Consider the following 11,427-nt stretch of genomic DNA (forward strand, 5'->3'; position numbering starts at 1 on the left):
GCATTTTGGAAACCGAGAGAAGGGAAGGGAACTGACAAGTTAGATGAATTGCAATTTAATATTTTACCAGAATCTAGGTCATTTGACCTGGCTTTTGAGCACTCATTGGATACCCATTGTGATGCGACACTGTGACATCCCTGTGTCACGAGTGGACTCGTCGCTAGGGAAGTGTTTGCCGACGGAAAATCTCGCTTCCGCGGTACTCCTTTAAGGAGGATGGTTGACTTATCCGTAGAAATGAAAGCGGAAGCTTTGCGCCGGTCTTGTTCCCGCCCTCTACCGGGTGACCCGAAAAGGGAATCCCGCCTCCTGTGAAGCCCTTGGCGTTTTTTTGTTTTTTTTTTTAAAGATTTGACGCTGATTTTTTTTTTAACATGATGCTGTACACCATGTTAGGTAAAGGGCCTAGCCACGATGCATTTAAAATACCTGAGAGGAAAGAATGCCAGTGAATCAAACGAAAAAGCTTCATTTAAAAAACAAAACAAAATAAAACAAAAACAGGATGGCGAAATACCAGGAACATTCAAATACAGTATTAAAATGCACTATAAGCCTCACTTGTGCTTTCTAGCCACCTGTGCAAACCCTGCCACCCAAGCAGTAGTTTTAGAAAAAAATTAGACGGCATGTTTAGCGACAACGTATCAGTAATAGGATATTCCCTATTTTTTTCCTTTTTTTTTTGGTGGGGGTGTTAATTTTGATGCCATTTAAATGCACAGAAAAAGAAGAATGGCACAAGGAAATTCCCTGTACCCTATGGTACATTCATCAATTGTTTACATTTTGCCACCTTTGCTGTATCATTCTCTCCCTCTATATATATATTTGTAAAATTTTTGAACCATTGACTTCAGCATCCACTGATGATTTTCGAACACCAACATTCCTTTGATATTTGTTAATTGCTGTTCTACTGTGAGGAAGAGATTTCTCTTCCCCATGTATGTATTTGTATCTGTACAAACTGTTCTTATTCAGTGAATTATTAGTCACTACCATTATTTCTCTTGACGCTCAAATTGTCCTAGATTTGGTCAGTGGGAGCTCCTTCAAGCTGACTTTTGTGTCCCTTTGACATGCCCCCATCATTTTTTTTAAGCATTTCCTTGCTTTCTGGCATTACAAGATGCTTCAGACTCAAATTATTCTTTTTTAACCCCAGTTGAGAAAGTGTTCATTGGTACTAGAGTGTAATTGTTTCCAGTACCTTTCAGTGTACAGAGCTAGGAAATACATATATGTATTTTAATCCATGTATACACACAGTACTATACTTGTGTATTTTTCTATAGGTATATATACTTTAAAAACATAAATTCATTACTAATACCCTCCATTTCAACCCAACAACACAAGATTCATTCTAGTTTTCTTACTTTCCATATTTGTAAACCTCTTCAGCAACAGAAAGAAACCTAGTGCCCATTATCCACAATAAATTTACTTAATTGTCTAATCTCATAATACACATTAACTCCAGAATTGCTAACCCATAAGACTGTGAAAAACAAGTCTACCAACTAGTTTCATACTTTCTTACAGTTTCTTTGGTCTTAAGGTTCATGGTGGTCTGTAGTCAAATTATCATGTTTATCAGGCCTACCAAAGCTTAAATATTTGATGCAGTTCCTTGCATCTTTAATCTGATGGTAGTCAAAATACTGTGTTCAAAATTACTTGGTAAACAAGTTTCTACCGTACAGCACAGAGAACTATAGTCAATATCTTATAGTAACGTATAATGGAAAAGAATATGAAAAGGAATATATGTATGTATTGTATGACTAAAACATAATGCTGTACACCAGAAATTGATGTAACATTGTAAACTAATACACTTCAATAAAAAAATTTTTTTTTAATTTCTTGGGTTAGTTCTTCCTCTTCCCAACTCCCAACCATAAGGCTGTGTAATTCATTTGAAATATGGTTAGGTTCCTTTGTTTCTGATTGCATTCCATTTTGCCCTCCCCTCACCCCCTTGTCGAGGTAACTAATCTACTTAATTTCTGGTTTATACTTTCTTTCTTTCCACACAAATGAGCACATATGAAGGGGAGCAGAAATGCCACCCTAACATGTGCCACTTTGGTATGTGGCTTATTTTAAGCTGAAGACCCAGCACATTCAAAAAAAACCTTTACCTCTCCTGTAACTGCTTAAAAGAATTTAGATAGGTGGTCTGTCCCAGAAAGAGAGCTATTACCAGAGATAATTTTTTATCTGAGAGACTTACCTGCATGGCAGGGCAAACATCTGCTCTTCTTGTCATCCTGTGAATTGCCCTCCTCTTTGAAGCCTCAATCCCATTCCTTAGCTCATGATAGCATATAAGCTTCAATTGCCCAACCTCCTCTGGGTCTCATATTTTTATGGGTATCCTGTACATATGAAATTAGTTTTTCTCCTGTTAATCTGTCTTATGTCAATTTATTAAACCAGCAAAGAACCTAGAAGGGTAGCAAGCAATTTTTCCCACCCTGACACATACATGTATATTGTTTTATTTATCCTCCATGAAGGGTAGCATACTGTAACTACTCTTTTGCACTTTGTATTTTTCATTTACTAATATAATATCTTCTCTCTCATTTTCTGTCGCAGGTACCTAGTATCCCATTTTGTAAATGCATCATAATTTAACCACTCTCCTATGCTTGACCATGTAGGTGGTTCTCAATACTTTGCAATTATAAACAATGCCAAAAAGAATAACCTTGTACATAAATGTATTTTTTTTAATTGTCTGAGGTGTATCTTCAGGGTAAATTCATAGAACTGGGATTGCTGCATCAAAAAGTGAGTATCTAGTTTTAGTAGGTATTCCAATTTCCTCCCAAAAGGGCTTATCCAGTTTCATTCCCACTATCCTGGTGTTTGAGTGTCTGTTTCCACACAGCCTAGCCAGTAGCCTGTGTTGTTGTATTTTCAAATTTTCTCCAATCTCAGAGGAAAGAAATGGTATCTCATTGTGGGTTTTTTTTTCCTTTCATTTTCTTTTAAAATTTTTTTTATTTCATTTTTTTTTAATTTTTGGGAGGAGGAAGTAATTAGGTTTATTATTTTTTTAATGGAGGTATTGGGGATTGAACCCAGGACCTTGCACATACTAAGCATGTGCTGTATCACTGAGCTATAATCCTCCCCAGCCCCCTCATTTTCATGAGAGTAAATGATTTCCCTGCTGTGGGAAAATGTTTTCAGCGGCGGCTCTATTTTTCCTTTTTAATTTAATGAGCTATATTGAGCTATTTTCTCTCTCTGTCCTTCTCTCTTTATATGTGTGTGTGTGTGTGTGTGTGTGTGTGTGTGTACATATATACCTATTATACGTCTATTTTAAGGGGCAATTCAATGAGTTTTGACAAATGTATACAATCTTGTAACTACCACCACAATCAACATACAAAACATTTCCATCACCCCCAAAAGGTCCCTATGTGCCTGATCTCAACCCCCAACTCCATCTCAAGCAACCACTGATTGGATTTCTGTCACTGTAGATTACATTTGTCTTTTGCAGTGAAATTATGCTGTTCGTATAGTTAAGGCCATTTTAATATCATTTTTAAATCTGTGAATTGTCTGTTCACATCTTTTGCCCATTTTTTTCTAGTGGCTTTTTGGATTTTTCCCCTTAATTTTCAAGAGTTCTTTGTATACTGGGGCTATTAACACTATACTGAAATATGTATTGCATATATTTTCTCCTAGTCTGTCAGTTGTCTTTTGACCATGTTTATGATCCTAGGAGCTAGGAAATCAATGTATGCATGCTAACCCATGTTACACACATATATATAATTATTTCTGTATCTATTAATCTCTCTATATTTTAAGATATACATGAATTCATACTGATATTCCAGTACCATAGGGTTCATTCTAACTTTCTCTTCTTGTTTATCTGTAGTCTTCCACTCCAACAGTGAGAAACCTGGCTCCAACCATCCACCACCCACTTATTTAATTGTTCAGTTGCAGTATACATGTATAGTAATATCAGAATTGTTAACCTGTAAGGGGGGAGGGTATAGCTCAGTAAAAGAGCACATGCTTAGCATGCACAAGGTCCTGGGTTCAATCCTCAGTACCTCCTCTAAAACTAATTAAATAAATAAACCTAATTACCTCCCCCACCCAGAACAAAAAGCAAAAACAAATACATATATATGTGTGTGTGTGTGTGTGTGTGTGTGTGTGTAAAATTTTTTTTTTAAAAAGTATTGTTAACCTGTTAACCCTGTGGGAAATAACTTTACCAAAGTTAAGTGCTTTTCTATGGTTCCTTTTGTCTTTAGCTTTGGAGTTTCCAGTCAAAATACCATTTTCCAAGGTTACTTAGGTCAGCATATCTTCTCCTCATCCTCTCCAGTGATGTTATGTCATACATTTGTAATACAGTTAGATTATGTTGTCACAGTCTCCATTCCATGCTGGGATTCCCTAATGTCCTGGTTGATTTTTAAAAATTTTTCATACATTAAGAGGCTTTTTTTTTTTTTTTTTTTGGTATGCTGTAATGATCGACAGGTTTTGACAAATGCATTTTAAAGTTTCCCTGGCATGGTTTTTTTTTTTCACATTTCTTGTTAGGTTCCTTCTTATGGTATATTATCTCTTTTTGCCATTGTAAATGAGGTTTTCTCTAACGAGTTATTTGTATATATGAAGGCCATTGATTTATCTATGTTAGTTTTATATCCTTCCACTTTGCTGAATACTTTTATTGTTAAAATTAGTTTTATCATTGATTCCCTAAGGTTTGCCAGGTACAAAATCATATCATCTGAAAATAGAGATATCTTTATTTCTTCTTTTCCATTTTGTGTGCCTCTAATCGGTTTCTCTTGTCTAGCTACCACTTTCCACTAACAGGAACCAGGGCTCCTTGTTGAAATGGCTGATTCCAGGGCTGGGGCAGGAAATATACAAGATGAGCCTAGAGCATCTTGTTTTACCATCCACTGAATAAATTTGAATTTAAAAAGAATCCATGACTCCAAACTGATCTAAATAAATAAACGGAGGAAGGGAAAACTCTTCCTTACAAAGGAACACCAACTAATAAATGTAGAAGAAATGATGGAATTAGAAAAATCACTATTTGGCAACTACCACTGTAATACTTCTTTCAGGCAAGAATGGATGCTCAAAATAGTGGGTAAAACTGTGATGGGGAACACTATATTTACATAGTATCAAAGGATCTCCCCCATGAATTACCTGTTGATTATAATAGGGAAAAGGGTAACTTCGCAGTGGCAAAACTTGGACACCACCTTAATCAAGTGGACAATATTAACATCACCAATATGGGGACAAACTGGTATTTCATGACTCCTGCTGTGATGCATCAAGAAAGACACTCCATCATTTCTGTAGTATTTCTGCCAAAAATTCATAACCTGAATCTAATCCTGAGAAAATAACAGAGAAATCCCAACTGAGGGACATTCTACAAAATAACAGGTTTGGGGAAGAGGGTATAGCTCAATGGTAGAGTGCGTTCCTAGCATGCAAGAGGTCCTTGGTTTAATCCCCAGTACCTCCATTGAAAACAAACAAACAAACAAACCTGATTACCTACCTCCCTACCAAAAAAAAATAAAATAACAGGTTTGTACTCTTCAAAAACGTCAAGGTCATTAAAGAAGAGAGAGAGACCTAAAGATCATCATTCTAAGTGAAGTAAGCCAGAAAGAGAAAGAAAAATTCCATATGATATCACTCATATGTGGACTATAAAAAAAGAAAAAAGGAGGACACTAATGAGCTCATCTACAAAACAGAGACAGACTCACAGACATAATAAACAATTTTATGGTTACCAGGGGAAAGAGGGTGGGAAGGGATACATTTGGGAGTTTGAGATTTGCAAATGCTAGCCACTATATATAAAAATAGATTTAAAAAACAAATTTCTTCTGTATAGCACAGGGAACTCTAGTCAATATCTTGTAATAACCTTTGATGAAAAGGAATACGAAAATGAATATATGTACATATACGCATGACTGGGACATTGTGCTGTTTACCAGAAATTGACACACTGTAACTGATTATACTTCAATTAAAAAAAAAAGGAAAACTGAGGAAGTGATCTAGATTTAATGAGACTAAAAGCAACATGTGATCCTAGATTGAATCCTGTACCACAAAAAATGATATTTATTCTACTATAAAAGACATCAGTGTGGCAATTGGAATACTTTGAATAACTTCTGTAAAATAGATAATTGGATTGTATCAGGATTAATTTCCTGATTTTGATAATGATGCTGTGGTTGTATGAGGGAATGTCTTTCTCTTCTATGTCTTTGTACAGGAAGTAGTTAATACAGTAGGCCTGAGAAAGACCTGATTGCATGGCTGACCTTTGACTGGCATGTGGAAACGTAACTGGTAAATAATTCCCTACACTGATATAAAACCTTTCTACATAATAAGACTAGTTCACTGTGCCAAACTGTTTGTACAAAGCAGTGTGATTTATGCTGAGCACCTGTATTCCCTCAGGGAGTCTGGAATTTTGGAACATGCAAGGTAGAGGGTGGCACCTGCGCCCAGTGAAAACCTTGGGCACTTGAGTCTGTAATGAGCTTCACTGAAAGACAACACATCACATGTATTATATCAACTCATTGTTGGAGGAATTATATGTGTCCTCTGTGACTCCACTGGGAGAAGACTCTTGGAAGCTTGTGCCTGGTTTCCTCTGGACTTTGGCCCATGTGCCTTTTCCCTTTGCTCAAGGGAGGTAGAGAGCATAAGGAAGGCTGCGCAAGGATTTCTTTAGATTCCACTAGCGTTTTTTTTTTTTTATCGATCCCATCATGTATCTATCCTTTCATTGTAAAAAATCTTAGCCATGAGTACAACTATATGTTGAAATCTGTGAATCCTTCTACTGAATCACCAAAGCTGGGGATGGTGTTGGGGGCCCCTGATACAAATACACACACACACACACTGAGAGGGAAGAAACAACAGAGGGGGAGAGAGAGAGAAAGAAAGAGAGAATAATAAAGAAAAGTGTGTAGGCCCCCGCCTGAAGGCTCTAGAGAATAAGCCATGGGCTGAACTGATAAACAAGCTGTGAGAAATGTCACACAGTTTGCTGGATAAGAGATGGCCTATTTAATGTATCCAGTATGGACGGCTGGATAGCCAATGACGGGTAAGATCCTCAGAGGAGGACAACCTAATACAAGCACAGCCAGCTGGATAAGAGATGGCCTACTTAATGAAGTTTTGTGACGAACTTTAAAACAATCTGTCCTTGATCATGTAACATCCTGTGCTTCCTGCAGGAGCCTGGGAACCTGGAGCCTGGGAACCTAAATAGCTTAAAATTATTAACATTGTTATAACTTAGATGATATTTGAGGCACCATGCATGTCCTAGATAAACCCTTTTACGAGAATCAATAAATAGAGTAGCCATCAGCTCTCTCCGCATACAGTGTGTATGTGTACGTGATATCGCGCCACCAACAAAGTGGCAAAATGTTAACATTGGGGCATCTGAATGAAGGGGATATAGGAATTACTTTGCAACTTGTCTATAAATCTGAAATTATTTCAAAATAAAAAGTAAAAAGTGGAAAATGAACCAAATGTGTACCCTAAGTGGGCTATTGCTCATTGCTAAAGGGATAGCTGATTCTAGGATCTCTCAGTAAACAAATGGGAAATACACACACACACACACACACACACACACACACACACACACACACACACACACACACAGTTCTCTTTCTCTGTCTTATCTAAAACCATGAAATCATCTTGATACCTCAAATTTCAGTTCAACACTTCAGGGTGCTTCTTGTCTTCCTCCGTCCATATTTGTAACTTCCTTCTTTATTAGTAACTCCTTTAGTAAGTAACCTGGCTCTCATTATTCCTAATATATTTACTTATTTCCTCAAGCCTGGATTACACAAAAGCGATTTTCAGAAAACCTTGTTTCAGAATCCCAGAATTGTCAGCCCATACCTCTGCAAAAGCGAATCTACTTACTAGTGTTCCATATTTGTTTCCAGGCATTTTAAAGATAAAATTTACATATGGTAAAATTCACAAATCAAAATTCGTAGCATCCTGATAAATGATGAATATACTCAAGTAGCCCACACCCCTATCAAAATATACATCACCCCCAGAATGTTCCCTCCTACCCCTTCCCAGTAAATCCCCTCCACCATGGAAAAATCACTCTTCTGATTTTTCCTTTTTGGCATTTGGATATCCAATTGCTCCAACATCATTTGTTGAAAAGATTATTCATCCTGCACTGCCTTTGCACCTTTTTCAAAAATCAATTGACTATATATGTGTGGGCCTATTTCTGGAGTTTCTATTCTCTTTCATTGACATATTTGGCTTTTCCCCCCTAGTTTTATTGAGATATAACTGATATACACCACTATATAAGTTTAAGGTGTACAGCATAATGATTTGACTTACCTATATTGTGAAGTTATTATCACAAGAAGTCTAGTTAACATCCATCCTCTCATGTAGATACAAAAGAAATTATTTTTACCCTGTGATGAGAACTCTTAATCTACTCTTTTAACAACATTCAAATATATCATACAGCAGTGTTAACTATAGTCATCATGTTGTAGGTTACATCCCTAGTACTTATTTATCTTATAACTGGAAGTTTGTACCTTTTGACCACCTTCATCCAATTCCCCCAGCTGCCCTCCCCCAATATGGCTGTCTTGATACCAACACCACAATGTCTTAATTATCATAGCTTTATAAGAAGTCTTGAAGTCAGAAAGTGCAAGTCATCCAAATTTGTTCTTGCTTTTTAAAGATGTTTTGGTTCTCTGCACTTCCATATGAGTTTTAGAATCTACTTGTCAATGCTACACACACACACACACACACACACACACACAAAAGGAAGAAAAAAATCCTGCAGGGATTGTACTAAATCTATATAGCAATCTTAGGAGAACTGATATCTTAATAATACCGAGGGGGGAAGGTCTAGCTCAGTGGTAGAGCGCATGCTTAGTATACACAAGGTCCTGGGTTCAATCCCCAGCACCTCCAATAAAAAAAATAAAAAAATAAACCTAATTACCTCCCCTCTCCAAAAAAATAATAATACTGCCTTCTGATCCGTGAACATGTGTATCTCTCCATTTATTTAGATTTTTAATTTTTCTCAGCAAAGTTTTGTACTTAGCATACAGGTCTTGCACATGTACTTCCATTTTTTGACACTATTATGAATGGTATTTTAAAATTTCAATTTTCTATGGGCCATTGCTAGTATATAGAAATACAATTAAATGCAGTATATTGATCTTGTATTCTACAATCTTGCTAAAGTCACTTATTAGTTCTAGTAGCTTTTTTGTAGATTCCATATGATTTTCTACACAGATGATCATGTCACCTCTGAATAATGACAGCTTCATTTCTTCCTTTCCAATCTTCATGCCTTTTATTTATTTCCTGCCTTATTGCACTGGCTAGAACCAGTTACAATGTTGAATTGAAGTTATGAGAGTAAACATCCTTGCTTTGTTCCTGATCTTAGGGGGAAACGCATTCCAGTTTTCACTATTAAGTTTGATGTTACTGTAAGTTTTTTTATAAATGCTCTTTATCATGTTGAGGAGATGTTATATTTTATTTCTCATTTTCTGAGAGCTTCTTTAAATCAGGACTGGATGGTGGACTTTGTCAAATGTTTTTTCTGCATCTTTGTGGTAATCACATGTTTTTTCTTCCATGGAGTAAATTCAATTTTGTTTTGATGAATTATCTTTTTGTATATATAGTTGGATTAGATTTACTAAAATGTTGTTGAAAACTTTTGCATCACTGTTTGTGAAAAATAGTTCCATATTTGTTTTCTTACATAACATTCTTTGATTTAGTATCAGAGTAATGCTAGTATCATAGAATGAGTTGGGAAATATCACCTCCTTTTAATCTTCTGGGAGAGTTTGTGTAGAATTGTTATTATTTCTTAAGTATTTGGTAGAACTCCCCAAGGAAGCCTTCTGGGCCTGGAATTTCCCTTGTGTGAAGACATTTTATTACAGATTCAATTTATTTAATACATACAGGGTTACTTAAGTTATCTATTTCTTCCTGAGTGGGAACTGGTATTTTGTGTCATTCAAGGAAATTTTTTCCAGAATTATTGACATAAATATGTTCATAATATTCTATTATTCTCTTTTTAAAATTGTGGTCAAATATGCATAACATAAAAGTTACCATTTTAACCATTTTAAGTGTACAATTCAGTAGCACTAAATATATACACAACATTATGTAACCATCACCACTGTGTATTTCCAGAACTTTTTCATCATCCCAAACAGAAACTTTGTGCCTATTAAGCAATAACTCCCCACCCTCCCCCAACCCCCAAGCCCTGGTAACCTCTATTCTACTTTCTGTCTCCAGGAACTTGCCTCTTCTAGATACCTCAAAAAAATAGAATCATACAATATTTGTCCTTTTATGTCTGGCTTATTTTACTTAGTGTCCTCAAGGTTTGTCCATGTTCCAGCATGTGTCAGAATTTCATTCTTTTCTATGGTTGAATAATAATCCATCATATCTATATATCACATTTTGTTTATTCATTCATCTGTTGATGAACACTTGGGTTGTTCCCACCTTTTAGCTATTTTGAATAATGCTGCTATGAATGTTGCTATACAAATATTCCCTATCATCCTTTCAATATACGTAGAACTTCTGGTGATGTCACCTTTCTCACTCCTGATACTGGCCATTCATATCTTCTCTCTTTCTTTCCTGATCAATCTGGCTAGAAGTTTATCAATTTTACTGATCTTCTCAGTAACATTTCATTAATTTTCTTCATTGTTTTTCTATCTTTTATGTCATTGACTTCCACTCTTGTCTTTATTTAGTTAATTTATTTGCTAATTTTTCTCTTTTTTTCTAGTTCCTTAAGGTGAAAGCTGGGGTAACTGATTTTAGACCTTTCTTCTTTAATATAGGTATTTTTTTATAAAATAAGTTTCCCTCTTAAGTATTATTTAGCTGTATTGCATACATTCTGATATATTATGTTTTCATTTATTCAGTTCATTTAAAAATTTCCCCTTAAAATTCACTTTATAACTTCTCTTTTGATTTCTTCTTTGACTCATGGGTTATTTAGAAATGTATTATTTAGTTTCCAAATATTTGGGGGTTTTGCAGATCTACTTTTCTTATTGGTTTCTAATTTAAATCCATTTTGGTCAGAGAACGTAGTATGACTTGAATCCTTTTAAAATTCTTAAAACTTGTTTTATGGTCCATAATATGGTCTATCTTGGTAAATATTCTATATGCACCTGAAAAGAATGTGTATTCTGCATTTGCTGAGTGGAATCTTCTATAAATGTCAGTTGG

Source organism: Camelus bactrianus, chromosome X (genome assembly GCF_048773025.1).
Source record: "Camelus bactrianus isolate YW-2024 breed Bactrian camel chromosome X, ASM4877302v1, whole genome shotgun sequence".
Classification (NCBI taxonomy): Eukaryota; Metazoa; Chordata; class Mammalia; order Artiodactyla; family Camelidae; genus Camelus; species Camelus bactrianus.